Here is a 27,382-nt window from a genome sequence, read left to right as displayed (position 1 = left end):
TGCTTCAGCAACAGAAACACTGGTCTGCTGTTAATACTGGCTCAGCTGAAGAAACCAGGACATCAGGCAAGAAAGATATATAACTACAAGATACTAGTTAAGAAAAAATGCTAGTTGGGATTGGATCTTTACTAGATTAGATCTTTACTAGATTAACCTATTTTTCTGTTGTTCTGCCTCTTTCTTTAAGGAAGAATTCTAACAGTAATGATTGGCTAAGTGGGCAATTAATTAGATGTGCATGACTTGTAGTTCAATGAGACACCTAGTATGGTAGTGTACTGATGTTCTAATCTAAAATTAGAGCTCTTCACTATTATTGCAATAGCTCAAAAATCAAATAAGCAAGTCAGCTTTTTGACATTTGAGGAAAATAATACTGGAAAAAATCATTACATGAAAATTACTATTAAATATGCATAAGTGAAATATGATCAACAGTCACCCAGCACAGAAAATGAAAAATAGCTTTTGTAGGAGCACATTGCAAAGATAAACCAGCCAGTTAAGTTTTGAATAAATCACCCTTTATCCACTTGTTGTGACATACAGCCATAGAAACTGATAACTTCAGGACATTGCGTCCCTAAGAAAAATATTTTCTCTAGATAAGACCTGTGACTGAAATCAGATACTGTATGAAGACTACTTAGTCCCATTTATTTATTTCCAGTTTAATAAGACTCCCTCCAAAATGCCAATTTTGTATTTTAGTATGAGCAGATGGAAAAAAAAAACAAACAAACAATGACCATAGCAATTACGATGTAGTATATAGAAAACAGAGAAGCAAAAATATGATAAAGGGTATCTGGACATTTTTTCATTGTCTGGTATTTAAGCAAGGCACCTTTCCAGCAGAAACGAAGGATTACTTCAAGGTTATTTATTCATTTACCGGCAATCAACTAGGCTCAGATAGTTGAAATCACTGCTGTCCAGAGTAAGCAGCCTCATGCATATGTTCTACTTTATGTTGCTAATCTGCAAAACAATGAGGCTTGTAATTATGTGAAAGGTTTAATGGACTCTCTTCAGGTTTGTCCTCTATTCAAACTGATTGTTATTTGTGTAATGTAATCTTCTTAGGATTGTGGTTCCCACAGGGAGATGAGGAGGCAGTGACTGGGCTGTGGATGGCAGCTCTTGTCAGGGATCAAGGATCATCCAGTTAATAGTTTTACATTTAGAACTCACCAATATTTCTGGTCCTAAAGAGCAACTCTGGCACTCAGATTTGTTTTCTGTTATTTTGCACAACAAGAAAGTCCTTTATGTGTCACCATTTTAAAATTATGTAAACATTGATAAGAAACTTTCCCATCACTTAATTATCGTCTCAAGGAGTCTAAGGCAATGGTAACAATATTTAGTATGTTAGCAGGCCATTATGTGACAAGTACAAGGAATAAAAATGAAAGATAATACAGTGGCTATATGTGACAAAGCTGTACAGAAGTGACATCTTGATGTGCTGATTCATATACGACCATCCTTAAAAATGAAAGTTTAACTGACAGTTGTCAGTAAAAAATTATCTTTGTACAAATCTTTGTACATATATCCTTGTATATATGAATCTAAATACAGCAAATGTGTTATCTAAGTAAGAATGACCATCCCTGGAACTGCTAAAGTGACTAAAGAGAAACTCTTAATCACAATGCAACTAATAAACTTGTCTTTGAAGATAGGAACATTTTGAAAAAAACATGTAGTTAGTTAACGTCTAGCTAGACTGCAGGTAGGGAGATTATTCCTATCTTTAAATGACCCATTGTAGGCTGGATGCTGTACTGGAATAATGGTAAAATGATAAAAATATCCATTTAAAAAGTATCATGAAAATCCTGGGATATGTTAGCTTTGCGGAACACCACCTAGCACCCAAACTTTGCAATAACTCAGTATCTTGTCTCTGTGTATGAGATTGGCTTACTGCATGCCAGGTAATGAATCTGACTTTTGGACAACAACAACTGGCTTTAAAACAAACAGGAAACAGGAGTTCAAATCTCTTAGGTGGCTTTGGTGTTAGTCTTTTTTGACACTCAAAATACCCTACATATATTTAATTGACCACTGTGCCTTTAAAAAGTGTTTAGAACATTGCTTTCCAATCCTCTACATATAAGTACCTCATTTTTCCTGCAGTTGAATTTATCTTAAGAAAACATTTCATATAGACCTAGATATATGGGTTTATTTGACTGCAAAATCCAGATATTTTAGAATTTCGTAATCATTCTGTCTCTTCAGTACACTTACAGAACTCTCCCAGAGTCATTTTAGGATAACTTTCATTCAGGCTAACATAATTTTTTAATTTTCCTCTGCCATTTCCTAAGGATGTCCTCCAAACATCACAATGTGGTGCTTTTTTTTCTTGTAATTTATAGCAGACAAAAGAATCCACCATTCTTTCTTTCTATCTTTTGCCTTTGGACGGATCACCATTGGCAGATTGAGAGCAGCTTTAAAGATTTGTCTCCTCCTGTTTAAATGAAGTTCTGTCTCCTTGAGTACTGGAATGATTTCACAAAATATGAACTTAAGATTAAAAAAAAAAAAAAAAGTTTTTATTGATTTAAAAACAAAACAAATGAAAAACATCACGTTGTTCTTCCTCTTCCTTATTGTCAGATTGAGGCTACAACCAACTTTCAGGACATCTCATAATTTACACCAAGGTGTATCTTTTCCTATGAAGCTACACTAATAAAGCTTTCATTCAGGTTCTCATCATATTCAAAACGCTTCAGCAAAATATCGTTTTCATAGTTCATTGCTTTGGTAATGATGGTATTCTATATGCATCTTTCTATTAATTCTGCTTCTAACAAACCAAATGGAGATTACTTATTTTTATACTCAAGGTTCTTTGCAGTGTGTGTCTGCTCAGTCTTTCTTGTTTACTACTGAGAAGTCAGATCTCACCTCTACTTGGCATTCCTACATTTTCTGGAAAACACATATGTGTGCTGCAGTGCGATAATATTTGCTGCTTGATGCTTTCCAAAAATTAATCTAATTAACCTATATGCATTCCTGTGATTTTTTATTGTGCTCTTGTATATCTGGCATGTTTCTAATAAATTCTTAGATTTCTACAGTTTATCTGTTGGTGCATATGTGTGAATATATATATATAAATGTATAGTTATAGATATGTGCCTAGATATACATCTAAATATTCATATCTATAGTCATACATTTCCACATAATATCTCTAATGGACAGAAAAATAACTGCATGTTTACTGGAAGGTTCTAAATGGCTTTGAGCACTTTCAGTGAAGCACTTCAACGTTTCTCTAACATAATGTTTTGAAAAGGCCTAGGGTCAATACAAATGTAATATATTGAACTAAAAGAAAATTTGACAGAAAATTTGCTCAAAGAGCGCAGTAAGGTGGCATGTAGAAAACAATAATGGACCATTATGCTGTCTTATTAGAGAAATTAAAACATTGCACACACAGTCTGACTCATAGCGTGTGGCTTTTCTTCTGAACAACTTGAAACCTGTATTTACTGTTCAGTAGTGTTTTTTAAGTGTAATTTTTTTTCAGTTCTAAATATTTAATATCAAATGTGGCAAGCTTTTTTGGAAGTTCGGAAGATAGAGAGCCATTGGACTCTGACAAAAAACATTTAGCAAGGCAATCATTCATATACAAATAGGCTAAATGTAGGCTTTACAGGTACAAGCCACATTGTTTCATCTTCTGGGCATGTATTGAAGTTAACTCTTAGAAGATCATTATGATATAAAATCTTTCAAACAAAAAGCACTGAAATTGGTTTGAGAGATATATCTGCTTGGATTCTACTGTTTAAATCAGGATTGTATAAAACTTTATTTTTGATGCAGCAAGATTTAACTGCATAAAGAAATGCTGACTTGAGCTGAATGGTGGAACATCACAGTGTAAACGTCTGGAGACTGCAAAAATTTCTCAGTCTTCACTACAAACTGATGAAAATAACTATAGAAAAATGATATGGCAAAATATTTTATGTACTGAACCTTACAAATATTTTGACCACAGCAAGCATATAAACAATGATGAGTGCATTTAAGTAGGTAACAAATATAATAAAGATTTAGCTAATTTTTAAGATACTAAAGGTTTTTTTAAGAAGAGACTCCAAAAAAAAAAAAAAAAAAAAAAAAAAACAGAGAAAAACAGTTTTGGGGACTTTTTGCAATTGAACCCTGTCAATGGTTTATGGGCTGGTTTGGCCCAGTTCTGTGACTAGCAGGGTGGAGGGATTTCTCAAAATCCACGCCTCCAGAAAAAGGGAAACAGGGGACCCCAAAATAATTTAAAACAGTGGCAATGATCTGAGGAGAAACAAATTAATTTACTAAGTATAGTATTGAAATGCAAGATAACACACCATAATACAATATAATTAGAATTGAAGCTAATAAATAAATAAATAAATAATATTTATATTATAATATTTATAATAAATAATCAAATATAATGAGAGAGAGAATGTCTGAAAGGTGGATAGGCCTCACCATAACACTGAAGTGAGATCGCAGTCCAGTTGAGCAGCAGGGAGACGGAAAAGAGCTGACGAAGAAGAGCAGATGCAGAAGAGCTCATCAGGTGACCTTGCCAGGAGTTACATCTCCACAAACTGACCACAAAGCCCCCTGGGGAATGTAGTTCTTCTTCTCTTCCAGGTACCCCGAACTTGAGCATTAACTGTTAAACTCCCAGTGCACTACGTGATGTTATGATGTGGAATACTGATAACCAAAAATCATAAAACCATGACAAACCCCAATCACTGAACCACTGAACACGATTTTTTTTTTTTTTTTCTGTTCTGGTTGTTGTTTATTAACTGACTTTACAAAATTAATATTTTTTGCCCTTTGACAAATGCTTTGACTTCTGCTGGTTTTTGCTGCTACATTTTTCCTTATCTGCTGAGCTTCCCTTTGAGAAAAATGGGAAAATATACTGCTGAATGAAAATGTATTGCAACAATCTAAATGTGTTAATATCATTCCTACATTTTGCAGAAGTACAGAGGGAGAAAGGGAAGACTAGGGCAGGAAGAAGTGAGATGGAGCTGGGAATGTCCAGGGTCATTTGAGTTTGTACTATATATTTATTGCTTTCCAGTGAAGGAAGAGAGAAGCAATTCAACAATATGATCAAATAATTGAATAGGAATTTGGGATAGAGCTACCTGAATAAAAGCTAACAAAACCATTTCATCAAAAATGCTCCTTCCCAGAACATGAAAACTGCTTAAAAGCCTTTCAGTTCAGACAAATGGTGGAACAGTGATTGTCTCACTGAGTAGATGTTTCCTGAAAGATATGCTTTTGCTTTATGTATATATAACACTATAATTCAAGTGAAATATAAATGGAAAGAGAAGGAGAAATTTGCCTTGATTCAAAAGTCAGAAACAAATACTGCTGGAAATAGATTTCTCAAAAATCTCTGTGAAAAAGACAAGGGAAAGAAAATTCACAAGTGTACAGTATCAATATTTATCAATAAATATTTTCTCTTTATTGAAGCTCATTTACCTCTACAAAGTACAAGTTATACTGACCTTGGGCAACTCTCAGCTTTACATTGAAATGATTCATGAAAATGGGTTGCTAGTATTAATTAAATTATCATGAAACAGAGCCTGCACACACACGTTTTATAGGCACATAACTTTTCTGCAGGCCTCATTTTTCTTCAGACAGCATGTGGCAGAGTAACTTGAACCTCAGAGATGTGCAACACCCACTAAGAGACCTGAAGCATTTGCATTCAGAGATAAACTCAAGGTTAGCAATTGAGCAAACTTCACAAATTGAGAGCAGTCCGTCTCTATGGAGAAGGACTTGGATGTCCTGTTGAACAAATAGCAGGTTATGAGCCAGCAATGTGCACTTGTAGCCCAGAAAACATCAAAAGAGGGGTTGCCAGAAAGGTGACGAAGATGACTATCCCTCTCTACTGTCCTCTCATGAGGCCCATCTGAAGTACTGTATCCAGGCCTTCACTCAGGACAAGAAGGATGTGGAGCTGTTGAAACAGAGTCCAGATAAGGGCTGGAGCACCTCTCCTGTGAAGAAAGGTTGAGGGAGATAGGCTTGTTTAGTTTGGAAAAGAGAATGCTCCAGAGAGACCTCAGTGTGGCCTTCTGTAAGGGAAGTTTATAAACAGGAAGGAGGCTGACATTCTACATGATCTAATAGTCATTGGACAAAGAGGAATGTTTTTAAACTAACAGATGGAAGATTTAGATTAGTTGCCCTGGGGGGAAATGTTCACTCAGATTGGTGAGGATCTGGCACAGGCTGCCCAGAGAAGCTGTGGATGCCCCATGCCTGGAAGTGTTCAGTGCCAGGTTGGATGGGGCCCTGGACAGGCTGATCTAGTGGGTGGCAACTCTGCCCACGGAGGGGGTTGGAACTAGGCAATCAGTAAGGTCCCTTCCAACTCAAGTCATCCTCTATGACTCTAAGAATTGTTGACCCTTTTCAGCTCCTTTGAATTATGTAAGACAATGTACTTGAGGATATCAGCTTTTCACCACTGCTTGTGTTGGTAATGTTAGAGTAACTGGAAGCCACGTTCATCCTGTTCATTATGAAGAACATGGAAATACAAGAATGCACTGAAAGTTTAACTATTTTATACCAAGTCATACTTTTATCCACTGCACTTAGTAGGCACAGTTTTCAAAATACTTTGGCTCTTCTCTTATTCAAAACAATATATTGTTGTATTTTTCACCCTTTTACTTTTGAGAAAAGTTTAGCTAAGGCCTCTGTCTTAAAGTGCAATATTATATCCAAGAAAAAGCTTACATTTCTTTCCTTCCATGTTTCAGATGCCCAGGTATCATCATTTAGGACATAAAACATCTTGTTTACTTCTAGCCACGTCACTGAGGTTGTTGTCATGCTATTTCAGAAATAAGCTGCAGCTGGCTACAGGTACCAAATGAAATCATAGAAAGGCAAAGGTTCTTGATTGAATTTATTTATGTTTGAATCTGTCAGGGATAAAAGAGCCAGCAAATAATAAAATAGATGCAAGTTTCTGTAAGTCAGCAGCCACCTGCTACCTCTGGGCTATTAGAGAGGCCCTCAGCATGACAACACAAATCCATGCTGGCAGGCCAATCACAGCTTTGAAAAACCCTGCATCAGCTCAACTTGTCAACTCAGTCAGCAGAATGACAGCAATGTTGAAATTTCATTTTTTCCTGATATTAGTTTTGAATTGTTTTATCACATTATTTTTACTTTCATCGTCTCATCTTTTAAATGCTGATAGTGTTGATAGCTCTAAAATGCAGTCTATCCAGATGCTCTTTTGAAAAATTGACGTTTTGCTCCACTTTTTTTTTACTTCCCCAAATAGGCTGAAGCCTATTTCTCCACCTCCTAAACATATAAGCCATGTAAATTATGGGGATCTATAAAAGTCATCATCAGCACCATAATTATTGATAATAATCTATCCTTCAAAAAAAAAAAATCCCACCATTTCAAAAGCTGTTCACTGATTTCACTCCTGTTTATAGAATGAGCCACATTCTTTGCTGACTTATATCACTTGCAACTGTATTTACACTGATCCTATAATTAGTATGAATTGGAAAATAGAATTTATGTATAGATGATATACTGTTGCCTTAAAATGGTACCATGTTTAATAAGATCATGCAAAGGGACAGAGCAGAATGCACTGTTAGAGACCTGAATGAGTATTTATAATTGTGAAAACAAATGAAATCATTGCAGCTGTTTGAAGAACACCTCTTTAGAAGTGTTTTGAACAATGGACAAAGTTTTGTCCTCAGTAAAATTTTGCCCATAACTTCGAATGGGCTATGATTTCATTTTTGTGGAGTGCTTTCTTTGTTTGTTTTAAATTATTGGTTTTGATAATACAGTCCAAAACATCCAGCCTGCAGCAGAGTATACTGAACTGACATGTAGAGATGACTGAGAAGTGAGAAAAGAAACAAACCTGCAAGTTATTTCTTTTCCATATGTTGTGGAATCAGTGTGGACATCAGTGATTTACAATGGCTATAGCCTTCATATCTTCAACAGTGTATTATAAAGGCTTGATATGATCTTCTTCTTGTTATGAGGGTCTTAAGGCTTGCTTAGTGGTCTCTGTTATTTTCTAGAATTGTCTGAATTATTAAACTGATCCAGTTTTGGAAGACAATTCAGTTTGAAACCAGTAAAGGTAGATAGTGGCATTCTTCTGGGACTACATAGACACTTGGATTTGGCCTTAATGCAAGTAGTAATTGTAGACTGGAAAATGTCAGCATCTCTGAGTGATCAGTGACCTGATTTTCATCATTCCTCATTACTCCATTGTACATAGAGAGGAGACCTGCGAAACATTCATGAAAGGTGTCTATTTTTTGATCCCTGAGGACTTAAACACATGAGTTTATCGGCATACTCTATTTTTTTCCCCAGCCCTTTTTCTTCTCTTAAAATCCTATGAACACTGAGATGAGAACATTTTCTTTCACAACTTTCAAGTTGGAGTTCCTTTATTTTTCCTCTATTTCTATTTTTTTTTTCACATTCTCTCTGAGTTTCTTTTAGTTTCATCTCAGTGTGTGTTATAATTCCAATCTGTGACTGTATTGTTTAACTATGAAATCTACTAATAAATAAATAAATACAAGAAAGGCTGTAGTTCTTAAAGTTACATTATATATAATAAATATTTTCACTCCAAATATACTTTCACCTGTGGCTTTACTTACAACATATGAGCACTACACAAGTAATTTAGAAGGGAATAGATCTTTTTGTTTAAGTAACCAATATTGTACTACTACATCCAAACTCCTATATATATTGTAACTATAACACAGTCTGATAATAGTACAGTACAATAACTGCTGTACTAAAATACTTTCTCATAAACAGCAGCTATCAGCTGTTATAATTTTTTGTAATTTTCTCTTGAGATAAATTACCTTTTTTTTTTTTTTTGCCTACATTATTCACAACTTGGTAATACACAGAGCCAGAACAAGATTTGATATTCTTAAAAACAAAAGATAACAAACCAACAACAAAATCCCTGTCCTACTTTTTTCTACCTGTAATGGCGGGCATTTTTTTGCATCTAGAAATTCGTACTAAGAAAATAATTATGTTTTCTGTGTGACTAACAAGATCCTAGTCACATGCAAATGGAGTACTACTGTTTAGGTACATATTTTTCAGGCAATCTTTAGGGTTACTAGGAGAAAAGAAATTAAAAAAAAATAAAATCTCTGAAATCCAGAGATCTCTATTCCTTTTCTCTATTCCTTTTACATCTTGGACTTCTTATGATTCTGACTTGAATGATATATTGAAATATGTAGTTTGTGTCACACTGTTCATCAACATGTCACATTCTATCATGTCTCTTTATGTAGCTCAATATGACAGATGCATCTCTGAAGTAATGTGTCATCATGTCCCTTGGCATTAGGAGACGTGAAAACGCATTCCTGTTTTGTTTACCGTGAATTCCTTCCTGAAGTAGAAAACAAAACTTTTAGTTTAGTTTAGAATATTCTGAGAAGTAAACAAAGTGAGATGGTGGTGCTTCTTGCATTCATCTTTTAAAAAAAAATTATGCAAATTAATATATGCCCACTGTGGCAAGAAGCATAACTTCATACCTTGAAGACAGTTAAAAAAGTTGAATAATCAAGCAAAAGATGAGAAAGAAAATCTCTTGATTCCTTTTGTAATCTTGGGGTATAGTATTAATTTTATTTAACAATGCAGAGAAACTTCCTATTACCTTTAATTACATGAAGAATACTCCAGATCAGTCCACAATTTATAAATGTGTATTCTGTCACCTTCAGGTTTACATCAATGCAAAATAAGGATTAATTTATCTCTAATGTAAAGAAAAATAGGCAATTATTTTTTAAGAAGAGAAGACTGTATTCTCGTGCTTGATACTTCTAATGTTATTTAGATAATTTTTTTTACCTTGAATGTGATGGGCTATAGCCATTCTGTCCCTTGTTAAGCTTCATATTGTTCTTATGGAGAACAGGCAGGAGAAAAATGCTTTGCATATGATGCTGTCAGTGAGTTTTAATGACCATACTTGAGAAACGAGAGAGGAAGAAGAGATTGAGAAACTTAGCTATTTGAGTGAGGACTTAATCAGGAGCTTAATTCTGTGAGTCTAATATTGCTTTCTGTTCTCATTTGTTCTTTGTGTATTGTGAATAATGACATACCAATTGTATATGATTATAAACATCTACTTATGGAAATAGATTTTGCTTCTACACTTAATTATGCTTCTGCATTTTAGGTGAGCATTATATTGCCAAAGTTCTGTTTAACTGCGTCTGTTCTGGTTTTTTTGCTGTTGTTGTTGTTGTTTGTTATGCTGTTTTTTTTTTCCCCTTAGAAATCTTGGAATGATGGATGTATTTCTCACTTTTCAGTGGTATCTCTCCACTTGCTTATATGGCTTATTTTCTGGTGACTAAATATCTCAAAAACAAACAAACAAACAAACAAACAAACAAAAAATTAATAGTATATGTAGTTATTGGTTATTATTTCCTATTAATTATAATTAATTTGATTTAGGAATCTGAATTTGCTTGTTTTCCTATATAAATCTAGTTACTGTAACCATATGTTGGGTTTGTGTTCATGTATGTTCAAATACAAGTCTTATACAAAGGTCTATTTTTCAACAGTAACTTTTGAAATGAATTGGCGGCTTCAATTGGTTTTAAGAAGCAGATGTGTAGCAGAAAGCAGGTTTTCACAAGCTTTGTGAAAATACACAATTGAATAGAACTAAACAGGGCTTTTCAAGAGAGAAGCCAATGACTTTACTCTTAGCTTGGCCTGGCAGGATTTATACAGGAAAGGAAAACACTGGAAGTTCTGGAAATAATCATAGAATAACAAGTTTTGGTTTTGATTTTGGTGTTTTGTTTTCTTGTATGTAGGATGGAAGAAAGTGGTGTGGGAGATTACTGAATACATTCATCCCCATGGTCGTAAATGTACACTAATAAAAAATTGTTAAACACAAGTTAGTACTAAGGCATTTAGCAGAAGGGATTTCTTTATTATTGCTCCTCTCAGAGAATTTGGATATATAATGCTGAATGTTAGAATGTTAGAATGACAGCATCATAGTATATTTGGAGTTGGAAGTGGTGCACAAGGATCATTGAGTCCTGGCTGCGCACAGTACTACTCAAAGTTCAAACTCTATGTCTGAGAACATTTTCCAAATGCTAGAACTCTTCGGGCTATGACCACTGCCATGGGGAACCTGTACCAGGGTTCAACCACCCTCTGGTGAAGAACTCATTCTCACTCTCCAATCTGAACTCCGCTTATAAAGCTTTAACCATTCTGTTGCCTCCTATCACTGGTGACCAGAGAGAAAAGATCAACATCTCCCTCTATAAATCTCCTAATGAGCAAGTCCTGGAGGGCAATGAGGTCAGTCCTCCATTTCCTCTTCTCTAAGCTGAACAAACCAAGTGTTTTCAACTACTTCTCACACATCACACTCTATAAACCTTTCACCAACTTTGCTGCTATCCTTTGGAGATGTTCTAATATCTTTTATATCCTTCTTATATTGTGGACACATTGAATTGCACACATTACTAGAGATGACGTTACAACAACACTTTGAAAGATAATCATTTATTTTTACTAATTAACTATACTGTGCTTATTGTACCCCAGGGTACAACTTATATAACAATATAACAATGACAGTTGGTATCACTTAACAAAAAAATCAGATAAAAATCTTAACAAAGTAAATCTAGTGACACAAAAGTTCTGTACTCTAGAGATTTTCACAGAAAGAATAGAGTTTATTTAGGGCTTCATGCTTTGGGAAAATTCATGAAGCTCTAAAGGAGCATCCTACAGATTTCTGTGTGAGAGCTGATGTGATCAGAATCAACTATAATTAACTGTACTCAAATCTCAATATGCGAGAAACTAAATAGAATGAAAAAAAGTCAAAAACAACACCACCATTTAAATCAACCAGACATCTTCCAGGGGAGATTCACATAAAATAAGTTATACTGGAAGGAATGTACTTTAATTAAAATGTCTTTTTAATTACCAGAACATCACATTCCACTTCATCAAGACGTTTTCTGGTGGTATGAGACATAGCATATGCCCATAAGGCTGGTTGAGTATGTGGTCCTCTCCTGCTAGGATCCTTATCTGCTTTTCAGAAAGATAAAGTGGTTCTTTGCACGTAACTGAATTACCTGCCTAGGGTGCTCCTTTTTACCTTCTGTCACAGCCTTTTGCCTGGAAAAAGAACCTAAAATATTTTTGAGACTCAGTGGATTTTGAAAATTGATCTCAGTGGATCATGTACAAGAGGAGAGACAAATGCCCTCTTTGAAGGTCACAGAAAGGATGTGTGAATCATCATCATTTTTGTAATAATCAAAAGAATTTGTTAATAAGTCTTATGGAAGAGTAAAACAAAAAATCACGCTATTAAAATGACAGTACATATGAGCAGAACTTCATATAAAAGGAAAATGCTTCTATTCATATGCTGTTTTTGTTATTTCCCTGGTAAGCATCTCTTAGCTTCATAGTGTACTATTGCTTGATTTAAGTCATGCAGAATCCGGAGTGTTTAAGTCACTCCACTAGCAGTTAGTTAGTTAGTTTTCTGGTGGAAAGTAGAAATTATATGATACAGTTTCCACCACCCAATCATCATATTATTAATTTTGCTCATTGTCCAAAAATTTCAAACTAATCTAAGGATCAGGATCCTATTGTACTAGGCATTGTACCTGTTTGTAGTGAGCAAAAAGGATTTCTTACAAAGTAGAATTCCATCCTAAGTGTAGGGCAAGAAGTGGATGCTTTCAGATAAATGAGAGCTACAGGGAACCAGAAAACATGATAGAAACAGTCAAACTACTGTAAGAAGGAAAATAATGCTGAGTTATGGCAACTATACACAGAAAGATTCTCTCAAGCATGGAGGATATGACTGAAAATATTGTGGAGCATATTGTTTAAAAATTAATGAAAGATTCTGATATAAAATTTTAAATAAAATTCATGAACTCATGAAATCATGAACTGTTCTCTCAGAAATGTATTGAATTTGGAGAGAAGCTCTATGCTTGATCAAACTGAACTGGTAGATTAAATTAGTGTAAGCAAAAAAAAAAACAATCAACTGTAACAAAGTGATGAACTGACGTATTGAATAAGATTAGTTTGAGTACATCAGGTGTATTGAAGTAGATAAGAAGATATGAAGAAAACATGGACCAGAAATTTAACTTTGTGGACCAAGAGAAATGGCTATATTATGGATAGATAAAGAGTTATAGTATTTAAAGAGAATATAAATGGTAAGATATTGGCACTTGAATTGAATTTAAACTAAAATTCAAGCAGGAAGATGGCTTTCTCCATCATGATTAAGAAATGGAGTAATGAAAAACTATTTGAGGAAGAAAAGGTAGAACTTTTAATAGTTTAACCAAATTGAATTTGATCTGATAAATAAGGTATCAGCGTGGAACTGCTAGGTGAGCTAAAAAATTTCACAGCCAACCAATTCCACCATTGTTATTTCTTTCTGAAAATAGAATACGTTATCTGTCAGACTTGTTCACAGTGTCTGAGTTACACAGGTAAATACTATCCTTACCTTTTCATTTGATACTCTTTCTATAGTTTAGTCAAATCACATAAATATCTTCCCCAGATATATTTTATCTTATGAGGATAAAAAAAACAACAGTAGTATTGTGATAATGAACAGAAAATAGAGAAGCTGGCTTAGCCAGTTCTTTAATCTTTGGAAAGACTACACATGAGAGAAAATCCAGGAAATACATAAAGAATGGTGGATGACAGATGAAGCCTCTGATGTGACTAGCTTTGTCTGTATAAATACATTATAGTTGAGCAAAACAATACAGTCTACACATTTTAGACCAAATCATCAACAGCACATCAACAGATAAAAGGGAAAAAGTCTTTTGTTGCCGTATGTACGCTTTCAAGTCAGGACAAAATTCTCTAGAATTATATAACTATATATAACATACTGTATAACATACAGCTCCTCATTAAAACTAATAAAACATGCCAACTAATATTTATCATTATCAAATATTGTTTCTGTTTAACAAGCCAGTATAAAATAATATGTCTCGTGATGAGGCAACTCTTGCTCATTATCTGGCAATCACTGGGAAAGAAGTCAATAATCTATTTCGTGGACTGAACCCATACACCTTTTGAAAGTATTGTGATGTCCCTACCAACAAATAGCTTCTGATTTTTATTCATAGGATTCTGTCACCAGTAACTGGCTGGTAACGGATGTGTCGGAATCAATTGTGTTTTAGATGTGCATGCAGTGAAGTGATGGGACAAGTCACTGGGTATCCTTGTAAAATTGAGCTTTCCATCAAACAATAGAAATTGTTTTCTCTTTAGTGATCAAAATATCCCACTATTTGGTTCAAATGTCCTGGTGATACATATAGGTAAAGAAAAAAAATACTTATAGGGATTGAAAAACAGCAGGGTTCTGTCAATCACACTATTTTATGCAGTTGAACAGTACGTATCAAAGCTTTGGCTGGAATGTCTTTACATACTGATGATTCTGTGAATTCAACTTTCTTTGTTTTTGGAAGACGGGACTACATACAAACTATTAACAGAAGCTCAATGATTTTCTCTACTTAATAGTCTTCCTGAACTTTTTTTTTTTTTGTGATCGCTTACATGACACATTTTTGTCCTGGTTCACGTCTGTGTGATTCCCCGAGAGCTTTCAGGATGGCTACATAAACATTCCTTATGTGAGTTTTACTGTACAAAGAAATCTTGCAAATCTTCAGATGTGACATTCAAATGTGGGATATTATTTAGAAAAGTGTTTTATTTTAATTAAAATTCAGAACAGTCATAGGATCATACAATCAATCGTAGAATCATAGAATTATACAACAGTTTAGGTTGGGAGAAACCTTAAAGGTAATCCAGCTCCATCCCTGTGGTGCGTGTGCTGCTAACCACAAGATCAGACTGCCCAGTTCCACAGTGTTCCTGTTGCTATAAGTATTCACATTTTCTCTTATGTTTCAGAAGAATGTTTATTGTGACCAGTTTTATGTAAAGCATGAACAGGTAAGTGAAAGCTCCAATCAACATTTTCACTTTTACTGTACTTGATTGCTGACAACTCACAATTTAATTCAAGGATTTTGCTGAACTGAAACAAAAAAAGAATTGTTGAGTAAAGAACACTGTGAGGATATAAAGTAATTGCTGCTTTCAAAAACACTTTTCTTAAATTTGTCTGGGCTTTTTTTTGGCTCCAGCTGATATCTTTATAAGCCAACTCACTAAACACAACACAGCCTTAGTGCACTTTTAGTGTTGTATCACATCATGGAAATTCTATTACTCATTAATTAATGAGTGATATAGATTTTCTCCTTCAGATTATTATATGGAACTTTTACAATATGTATTCCTAATCTTCATTTCTCTTTGAATAAAGTAGTTTACCTCCCACTAACTTGTTAACTAGTTTGATGTAATGAGTCAGACTGTTATCTTCCTTGAAATTCAAAACTATTTTCAGTATGTTAGATTTAACACATCAACTAGGTCTATTGTATTTTAAATATCTTTTTTAATATCCTACATTTTATCAAAATAGGAAGAGAAAGTATTAGAGATTTCATGAGAAAAACTACTCAAAATTTATCCTGCATTAAATATAAACTACTATCTGATCTATCCTGGATTATCATTCAGAAGTTTTTAGCTTTCTCTCAGCCTTTGAAGCCTGGAATTTCATTCACCTTTGCATTAGATATTTGAAGTAACCCAAGAGAAGCTGATCTCCACTTTTTTAAAATTTAATTTATTGTATTCTATTAAAAAATATATCTCAGTAATGTAGAATCTCATAAATAAGAAGGCAATGATTTGCAGTTTCTGAGGAAGTCATTGTACAATCTAAGGAGTTAAACATAATATTCCGGTCTGCACTTTTTTGATTCTTCATGGAAGGTTATTTTAGGCTTTTTCCTCATTTCTCTGACAAAGATGTATAGATGCCACTAAGCACAAGGTTCACTGTAACAAAGACAAGTGAAGTGTGAAGTTTTATCAAGCCTTTCATAAGCTACTTGGAAGCCAAGGAAATATGACCACTAAATGTATTAGGAGAGTCATGGCCTTGATGAGAAGGCTAAGAAAGATTTTTGTGACCATGCAACATTGTTAAAGCAGTACAATTCAGAAAAATAGTTCATATGTATTGACATTAAGAATGATATACTGAACATCTCATTCTGAAAAGCTAATAAGACTAATGGTTAAATTTAGTATGGTTAAGCTTTGAAAACAGCCAGCTTACCTGCTTGAACTAATGTCAGTCAGACAAGCAATCTGTTCTGTCAGGCAAAGAAGAACCAAGATAATTATTTTTTGAGAACTGGAAACTGGTAATTATATAAATATTATCAGAGAAAAATGCACCTACAGGGAATGTCTGTGTTATTGATCAATTAGCTCAATCAATCATAATAAGCATAATTCATCAGAATAGGTTTCCAGCCTAGATCACCATATACCAAAATGCACAGGGGAATTTTTCTGCTTTTTATGATGTGGCTATGTAAACTGCGCATAAAATAACACATTTTTTCCTATGTCTTTGTATGCATTCTATGGGGTCATCTAAAGCTGAAGTTATGTCTAAAAGTGTAAATTATTGCTAAGAATGCAAAAGGCTTGTGTATCTTTAGAGGTCCCTTCCAACTCAAAAGATTTTAGGCTCACAAAAATTATAACTTCCTCAGATTTCTGGCCATATATACATCATTTTGCTGTCTCTGTATGTTGAAGAAGAAAAAAATACGTAATTTGCCCTGACTGTTTGTGAATCCTCAAGGAAAATGACATCAGATAAAGGAATGCAAATATAGACTTTATATGGGAAATTTGTTCACTCTTGGATTTTTCATTTTAGCCTTCAGAAAGTTAAGTATTAACAAACTTTTATTTCATGAGCTTTAAAACAAAATTCCGTGTGATTCAGTACCCCATGACAGTTTCATTTCTTTGTTAATTCCTGCATTTAACTATGTGTCACTTAAGACAAAAGAAAAATATCTCCAAAGGTCCATTTCTGTTCTCCTTTACACAGATGAAATTCCCACTGACTTCAGTGGGAATTAAAGAGGGTGAAACTAAGATGATGTATGTGTATGTCCAACCTAGAATCGCCATCTGTTAAAAACTGTGGTATTAATGGCCTTACTAGTTCATGTCTGGAAACTGAAAGGATGATATAAGTGTTGCTACTTTTAACTTTGTCCCTGTTGTTGTGTTCTTTTTTTTTTTTTTTTTTTTTTTTTTTTTTTCCCTCATGATAGACTCACTTAAATCATGCAGTCTTTTCTCATTTCTCCTCTTGAAGAATGGACTAATGCTGTTTTCTAATGGTTCAAATAATTTTCTTTTGGAACTCAGGTAGGACACTAAAAATATCTGAAAGTACTTTTCCTTGACAAGTAGTTTTAGAGAAATAAAGTTATTTCTTTCGTAATAGGAAACCACTTGTTTAAGTCCCGGCAACGATAGATTACTTATATAGGCATCTAATTAGCTTCATATGATACCCTTAAAGTGCACTGCCTGGAATGGTATGCGTACCATTTAAGCACTACACTGGCATATCTTTGTATTGTTTTTTTGAGTTCGAGCACTTTACTGGATGTAAGGGAAGTATTTAATGACCTTTTCTTTGTGAACAGGGCTAGAAATAGTTCTTAAGAATTCCTACTCTTACAACAACAAGTTCAGATTCTTCTTTCATTTAGCTGATAGACTGAGAGAGACTTAAATTATCTGCTAGAGTTATTCTGCCACATATCACTTTTAACATTAATACAAGTCGATGTATTTAATAGAATTTATATGAGCTTAGATTAAACAGGAAAATAAACACAGTGCAATCTGTTACTTCCTCTACTATATTTTGTATTGGCAAAGAGTATAAATTTCCCCTGATCCAGTGGGCAATACTACTGCAAGGAACACAGTTATAATAGGTAACATTTTGAATAGCAAGGTTACATAATGTATTTATGACAAAGCAAGTTGGAAGTACTCACTTCAGATGTATGAAAGGCAGATTCATCAATTGTAACTGAAAGGCTTTCTCTAGAAAGCTCTAGAGAGTATTATTTGTACATCCACAGATTATGTATGCAATTCCATCCTACAAATATTTCTTTGTACATGTGCATTTAAAACAGAAATGAGAACAGGTTTAATTTTGTAATACCTATGGTGGATTGTCCTCATTTAAAATAAAAAGAACTTTAATTTCAGCAAATGCAAGTAAAATCAGACTTCCAACTCACTCTGTAATGGTTGCTCTGAAAGTAATGCCTCCTATTTTATTGTACAGACCCACAACGTCAGAAGCAGAAGTTGATGGTATGGCTGAACCTTGCTGCCAATGTACAGTTCAATTTTGTTACTGTGACAAATGGCAGTGGAGGTGCAATCTGACAAAATAGTGTCTATCGTGAAAGTTCATTTGAAGCAAAATTGTGTAAACTGAATTCCCTCATGCAGAAAAAATGTCACCCGCTGACACTCATTCATTCATTCATCCATGTTTATGGAGACCAAGCAGTAGATGTGAGCACAGTAGGCAGTGGGTTTCAGCAGTGGTGACAATGTAAGGAAAGATAAGCTGTGTTCTGGAGGCCCATGCACAGCTTTCACACCATGAAACGAAGAGTGTCTCGATCAGATCTTCCATGTGAATTGGTGGATTACAACCAGGGAACTGTATATAGAGCTGAATATCATCTTCAGTGCACTGGAAATTATGGTGGCAGCATTGGAATATAGCAGAAGTTGCATCACGTGGTATCATGAATGCTCACATGGGAACAGAAGGAACATCATATGAAAGTTTGTCAGATTCTATTCAATCAATATGTGGTTGAAGCTGACAATTTCTTGAGTTGTATCATTATTGGTGATGAGACATGGTGTCACCACTACAAATTGGAGTCAAAACACCAATCCGTGGGAGGGCAACAATGGCATTTCCCACTGAAGAAAAATTTCAAGATACAGCCCTCAGCAGGCAAAGTGATGTGCACTTTCTGTTGGAATAGAAAAGGGGGTGATCCATCTGGATTTCCTGGAACCCGGATAAACCATCAAATCCAACCACTACATTGCAACACTAAGTCAGTCCAGAAAAGAAGGCAAGCTTTCTCTTGCAACGTAATAACACCACGCCTCATATCAATTTAAAGACTGTGGAGCATATTGCCAATCTTTGTCTGAACTATCCTATCACCATATTGTCTGGATTCAGTACCTACTGATTCCTATCTGTTCGGACTGATGGAAGATGGACTGCATGGGCAATGTTTTCCTGTCAAAGCAGCTGTGAAGCAATGGGTCACCTCTGGTGGTACAGATTTTATGAGTGTGACATGCAGACTCTTATTAATTACTGGAAAAAATGCATAGCTAATGGTGGTAACTGTGTTGAAAAGAAGTGTTTTGTAATTGAGAATTTGCTCTGTCATGTAGTGTTGTTTTGCTCTTTATATCTGTTTTATTTTCCTTGGAAATAAATAGAAGGCATTACTTTTGGAGCTACCCAAGTGTATTGACTATCAGTAACAGGCAATGTAGCCAACTGCATGAATACATAACCACAAGTGAATAACACATGTACAGAGATGTATGATGCTAGATTTTTGTATGAGTTTAGAATAAAAAATAATGAAAAACATTTCAAAATTGTATAGGTTGTTACGAAAATGGCTCAGTTATTTTACTAATATGATGCTGATTAAGCGGAGTGAAAGTTTGGCCTGATTTAAGCAAATTCCCAGAGCAAATATGAAACTGTTCTACATGGAGTCTCTGTAAATCCTCCTCCCTTAGCTAATTTCTACAGCACTTTATCTGGCATTTTGAGGGTTAAGTCATACTCAGCTCACAGTAGTGAGGCTCAATGGAAAGGAAACTTGAACAAAGAAATATCAAGTTTCCGTATGAATTTTTGCCTCACAGCTAAAATCAGTTTGTGCCAACATATGAAAGTTTCTATGATTAGGCCCCAAAGCTCAAAAATACCAATTAATTATGATGATTAGATATGTCTTCATTAGCTGCCTATAAATAAATCATACACAGCACTTTGCAGCCAGTATTTCTGCTGCACTATAGAGAAAAAAAAGTCCTTCAGTGCACGCACTTTGGTAAAAGTCTAATTAATTTTAAATCTTGTTATAATTTGAATTTTGTACCATGTTATGGAACCCTGAATATTTTCTTGTGTTTATATAAAAATATGTGCACATATACCTAAAGATGTTTTCTAGGGCATATAAAATAGATATTCCTGCTGCATGAAGGTCTCTAGATGTAAACCTGAATATATCAAATTTTGTTTTGGACTAAATCTTTTTATTAGTATGATTTTTTTTTTCTAACTATATTAATCTCGATTTCCTCTCCTCTTCTAATTCTGAGTTGTGTAAATTATATTGCATAGGTTTCTGAGTGGTGAAAGGGGAGCATGTGAGCATGTGACACATTGCAGAACTAGTTGTGACCTGAATTAACAAATTGTACAGCTAAATAGAAATGACACTATGGTGCAAAACTACTGATGATGAAGGGGAGTTACTTTGGCATAAACTGAGTCTGATCCTGTGAGATAGCAATTGGATAATACTATATGTGGTCCTAGAATACATTCCAAAGTCCCTCTAGGAGAAATGTAGTTCATGAGATCTGAGAGCATTCCACAATATGAACCAGAGGGGACATGAGACAACTGATCTAGAAGAGGGAGGACAAGAGAGAGATCCTCAGAAGTATTCTGCTGAGCACCAATGTAGATGCATTCTATCACTATTCTTGCACTTAACCAATAGTTTGTTAATTCCTACAAAAATCTACTTACCTCCAACTTTTCTAGTATGCCAGTCTCCATGATGTTTAGCTGTCATAGAATCAGAAAATGGTACTTAAACTTTTACATTAAACTTTCAAAATGTCCCTATATTTAGAGAAAACTCTCAATAAATTTTACTCTAAAAATAAATTGTTTTGGCAGTTGTTGTATCTGATTCAGATGCTAATTTGGCTATTAAATAAAAAAGATTCCAGGTAATTGCCAGTAAACAATATTCAATCTTTTTCTTCTTGTTAGTAAAAGTTTTCTGCTAAGACAAAAAATCTTGTGCTCAATTGTTGATACCTTTCCTCTTTTCCACCATGCAATGCTACAGAGGTATCACTCTTTTAGCTGTGAACACATCTATCAGCACATATTCTGCTTCCAGTCTTTTTACACTCCCTCAAAGCCTTTTCTACTTCCTTGATTATCCTCCACAGTGAGTTTGATTTTCCTCTATAGCAGTGCAGTGTAATCACCCTTTTCTAGTTTCTGAATAACAAAATATACGTACTCTCATTTCCCCCAGTTTCTATAACTTTTACCTCCTTCTGCTCAAAATATCATGAGCTATTTATGTGCTCTGACTATTTGTTGTGAATTTTAAAAACATTCGTACTTCAAGATTAAGTTTTTTGGATATCCAGTAACTAAGAAGATGAAAGCACTTTTTTTATTTTATTTTATTTTTAAAATTGGATGTAGATGGTTTAATATCTGAGGAAAGGTAAACAGAATAAGAAGGTTTTCATTTCTAGCTAGTTCCTCAGTATTCCAAGCCAGAAACTTGGAAATTATATTCATTCAATGAAAATAAACAAATAATAATAATGGAAGTACATTTTTGCCAAAAATAATGATCCTGAAAACTCACTTTCAGCTGCTGACTATCTAAGAATTGCCTAAACTGTGTGGGTACACTAATAAGCTGTTTGTTCACTAAAATGTTTACCTTAAAAATCTCTGATTATCAAATGATTATGCAAAAAAATCCACTTCAGATAACGAAAAGAGTCAGCAACTTTGTAACTACTTCTACTTGAAAAAAAATTCAGCACTGGATGTAAAAACAGGCAAACAAACAAACAAACAAAAAAATAAAACAATGACCCACCAAAACCTAGACACAATTCTCCTCAAATACACAGTATTTAGTAGTTTAGTAGTTAGGTGCATAATCATCTTTATTTTTTTCTCCATTTGAATGTGCAACATAAAATTGCCTTTTTTAGTATTTTCAAAACTATGGATACACTTACTCCAACTGGCTTCTCTTGTTGGAACCTGCTGATATAAAACAACCTGCAGGTTCACCGAGAATGTTTTCCACTAAAATAGTCCAAATTCCTGGTTGATTAAAAATGGCAAAGCTCCATTAAATATCCTGAGATCTTTGTTTCTAGTCTTTAAGTGAGATTAAAAAAAAAAAAAGAGAAAAAGTGCACCTAGCTTTCTGAAGGTGCTGAACAGACATACTATATCTCTTTCTTCCAACCTCTTCAATCAAGTTTCATTAGGACTTTCCTGGGTGGATTTTTCTCTCTTGTTTCTGTGTTACTATTCAGTCTTTGAGAATACAATGCATATACTACCAACATAATGCCAATAGGGATTTTGTATGAGTCAAAATATGCCACCAGCAGTTTATAACATGTTGTGGATGCTGCTATGTTGCACAGACTTATTTTTCTGGGCTACTACTGATATCACTTAGAATAGAGAGAATGACCCTGTTGTTATCCAAGACAACTCACATCAGAAGCTTGAGCTATAATAATTATTACACAATATTAGGGTTTCTGTCTGTCCCACAATAGGTTAAACACCATAGCTGCCACCCCTATTTAAATTCCAAACTCTAGTAGGAAGCACTGCACGTATGTTTGGCTACACATAATATGTAAGTAGATACTGAGATGTGTGTTTGTGGCAAAAGACAATGACAAGAGTATGCTATAAAGCCTTCAAGATTATTTTATAATATGTATTCATTTCTGCAATATTTATAAAAGGGATTTGTTATTCTTTTTTAATTGTTTAAAAGCACATAAACCTGAAGGGCCTATATGCAAAGGGTGGCCATTTTGGTGGCGTCCAGTCAATCAGAGTTGACATGATTTTGTTGTTGTTGTACAATATCAGACAGCAGAAGGGGAGAGACAGTCACATTTAGGGCAATGTTGTCATCTTTCATCCTGCAGCAAACAATTATAACAAAAAAAGTCTTCTTTCTCCCAAAAGATACAATGAAAAGGTAAAGAAACTTAAAAAGTAAAGCACTTGAAACTCTTGAAACAGAAAATGTTAGGATGATTTTGCTGTAGTTTCTTGGCCTGACTTCCTTTCCTTTTCTGAGGAAAATTTCTATTAGCAGTTTTTAAATTACATTTATCACTGAGAATTTCTTTGTTATTTTAGAAGAAAGATGCCGAGATTGACTATTATTGATGTTATAGTTTTCTATTGAAGTCTGAACCTGTATCCTCAGGACAACAAAAGATAAGGAAACATCAGTATTGTTAAAAAATAAGACTTCAGTTACTTAGGTTGATCTAAGTTGAAATCTTACTGCCAAAAAAAAAACAGCCCAGTGCAGTCCACATTTCCAAGATGTGGGAAATGTATTCTGGCCTTGGTCTGTTAAATGGCTATTATTTCCTTTTCTTGTCCAAATATTAAAAATTGTGGTTTCATCTTCTGAAGTATATTCTTTTGAAGCAAACATAACAAGAAAACAGGAGAGAAAAAGAAGACATCAGTAGGCTCTACTGTTTAAGTTAAATAAAACAAGTTTTACTGCATACAACTTTTTTTGCAGAACTTAGAACCATTCTTTTGAACAAACAAATGCACACTGTAAACCCTTATACAGTAGCACTTGCAAGTAGCAAAATGATAAGCTTTTTTTAACTAGACTGTCTGTCTCTAGTCAAAGCAGTCAAATAGATACCTGTTGAATATGTTTTTAAAAAAGGAACACACACACACAAAAAAAAAAAAAAAAACAGAGTAGAAAGACTAGGATTGAGGCAGTCACCATTTGACAGTTTGGTTTATTAACTCTACTAATATTTCTTATTTTCCTACATTATAAATAATCTCTGGTTACATCTATATAGCTCCCCATAGCGCTCTGTGAAAAGTTGCACTTGCAAAACTGTAAAAGCCATATTTAATTCAGTGCTCTTTCCACAAAAAAAAAATAAATATGTGTTTTCACCCAGTGCTATGTCAGGACTCTGCTGAAGAAAGCTGACAGACTAGTAGTTAGAAGTAAAAGGAAAATGGCCACTTTCAAATTTATTTGCTTTATGTTGAATAATTCCTCAGACCTTTAACCCCCTTCTATTTCCCTGATTGCTTTTTATTGCTGTTTATTGGTACTGATGCACATGCATGTCATAGCATTCAGAACTGTCAATCTGCTAAACAGAAGCTACGGTAATAGTAAGATAAATGTATAATGTTTTGTTCACTGAAATACAGAAGTAAAGGAAATGTAACATTTTGAGGGACTTGAAGAAGTGATTCAGTGCTTCTCCCTGTACAGAAACAGGATAAAATGTCTTTACTACACTTCCTTCACTTCACAAAAAAAACATTAATAGGGACAGATATCCTATAATATCCATAACCTGCATGCCATCTTAAGCACTGACATATTAAAAGTTTGCTAACAAACGCTTTCCTAGCTTCAGCCAATTTATTGCATCAGCCGCTTTGACTTCCAAATAGACCAAAATAACTTGAGAAGCTACTTTGAAATAATGTCTCTTCAGTTGACTAATGAAGAGAAAATATTTATGTCAGATATTAAAGTAAATTTTCATTTTTCTTACATGTAAATTATCTGCTTTTGTTTGTTTGCTTGTTTTGGTTTTAATATGCTCAAGTTCTGCCTTCTCTTTTTCATATTTTTTCCTGATGATTACCACGATGGTGAATTTCCTTTGCCAATCAAAAGTAACTGAAAAGATTAAACACAGTGACATTTTCACTTGAATTGTATCTTAGGCCAGCACTGTCCTTCCCCCATTATGTATTATTTAACAGTTGTTTCAGGAGAGATAATTTCTGTTATGCTTTATTTAGAGAGGAAAGGTAAATGTTAACTCATTTTTTTATTTCATCTGGCAGTTTAGCTACTAAATGTCAACTAGCTACTAAATCTCCTCAAAAAGTTAAAAACACTCTTTATTCTCTTAACAAAATTTTAAATGAAATATTTAATCATAGATTAAGTTTTCTTCTGGGCACTTAATGGGGAGGTTGGTGGCCCTGCATGTGGCAGGAGGGTTGGAGATTCATGATCCTTGAGGTCCCTTCCAACCCTGGCCATTCTGTGATTCTTAACATTCAACACTTGACTAACTAACTAAGGTCTGATTACTTTGACCTGTAGTGGGAATACTTATGCAAGTGAGTATGCAATAATTGGATTTCCAAATATGGCTTTCAGGAAACACTCAAAATAGTCCTTTCACTTGAAAGTAAAACAAAACTAAAAAGCAATATTATATTTAAAGGAGATAGAAAAACAAAACAAAACCCAGTTTTCATTATCTCACTATTTGAAGTTATGTGACAAAAAATAATAATAATTAAAAAAAGTAAATTGGAAAGTATTTATCTCTTCAAAACCATCGTTTTCACAACATGCATAAAAGAGTTACTAACTAGATGTAGGTATCCAGAAACTGAGATGTACTCATCAGTGGAAAAAAGTTTGTATCTGAGAGGAAGAAAGCTCTCAAACATAACTGGTCTGGATATTGTGAATCATGATTTTGGGTTTAACAAGCAGTTGCATCTATACAAGAGATTAAAAGATTCCAAGAACATTCCTAAGCTCTTCAGCTCACAGGGACAATATGATCTACGTCAAAACAGTAGCTTCTTCAGACTCCAAAGCAGGATGGCTGCTCACAAATTGCATAACTGGAATACTCCCTACAACTTTTTACATCCTGAATTGTGTCTGGGAGTTGTCTGAGAGAATGTTAAATAGCATGTGCGAAGGATTAGTAACAGTTAGTTAATATAGACAGTCTTGTCCTTGTGCCTGGGAAAATTCCTGGACATTATTTTGATTTATTGGTGCGAGTCTGCATGGGCTTTAGTTTCACCAAAGTCCAACATTACATGCCAAAGTGTTATCACAGTATTCTGGAAGCAGTGGGGTATATTCAATATAATCTAAGCATAAATCAGTTTTCAGTCACCAGCTTGTGCTATGAAATGTGTAGGTCTGCATTACACATTCAAAACTATACTTTACATATGAAAAAGTCATGCAGTCTTCTGAATCTTGGAATTTGGGAGCATTTTTGAGAAGAAAAAATAATATAAACACAAGCCTGGTATGGGATTTATGAGCACAATTGGGTTGAGCTTCTGAGTTTTTACTCAGACTGCACCAAACTTGTGTGACCTTGTGTTTGTTTGTCAGACAGTATTTTTCCATTTATCAAATAGTAGCTTTCCTTTTCTGCCTACCTCATAAAGTAATTAACTTACAGTATATTATTTCTGTACTGCGTTTCAAGTAGGAACAATGATTTTTTTATATGAATATAAAATGTTGATTTCATGTCAACAAAAAGGATATATAAATGAAAAACAAGTGAATGAAAACTTCAGAAACAACCATGTTAACCGGTAGGTCAGTCCTTCGTATATTCAGCTCCACTGAAGTTAAATGAATCATACCAAAGCTGAAATATAACAGATTGTGTTTAATGACCAGTGAAGAATCTTCCTATTAAAAGGGCTCCTTCTTGTTTATTTCTTACGGTTAACTTTCCAGCTGTGATCTCTGTTTATTTTTTTTAATATATTCAAACTAAGATCAATAACTTCTGAAAGCTGAAACAGAGATTTTTATCTTATTTTGAAGTGTAAAGGAGCTCCTTTGTCTACTTAATTGGTTATTTGTGGCAAGCAGAGGCATTTAAGATGCGAACTGGATTGGATTTCACAGATCCTATTCACTTAGCCAAATGTATTTTGTGTCACAAAAAAAAAAAAAAAAAAAAAAAAAAAAAAAAGCTTTACAGTTCGGAAGTTAAAAAAAGAAGTTTTAGTTTTACAGTGCACACTCTGAAATTTTGTCTTCCAAATACTTTTCAAAATCATGAAGAAATCAATTGTGACTTCTATCCTAAAATATATTCAATCACATCACCAGTTAAAATGGTCATATTCTAAACTGTGTCAACTGCTGAAGTCAGAACTATTAGAAATGTGGAGCAAGATCTGTATTGGTACGAGGACATTTTCATTTGAGTGATCTATCTGACTTAATACTGACTTAAGTTC

Source organism: Lagopus leucura, unplaced genomic scaffold, assembly GCF_019238085.1.
Source record: "Lagopus leucura isolate 7727_CA_CO unplaced genomic scaffold, USGS_WTPT01 Super-Scaffold_73, whole genome shotgun sequence".
NCBI lineage: Eukaryota > Metazoa > Chordata > Aves > Galliformes > Phasianidae > Lagopus > Lagopus leucura.
This window is presented reverse-complemented; position numbering follows the sequence as displayed.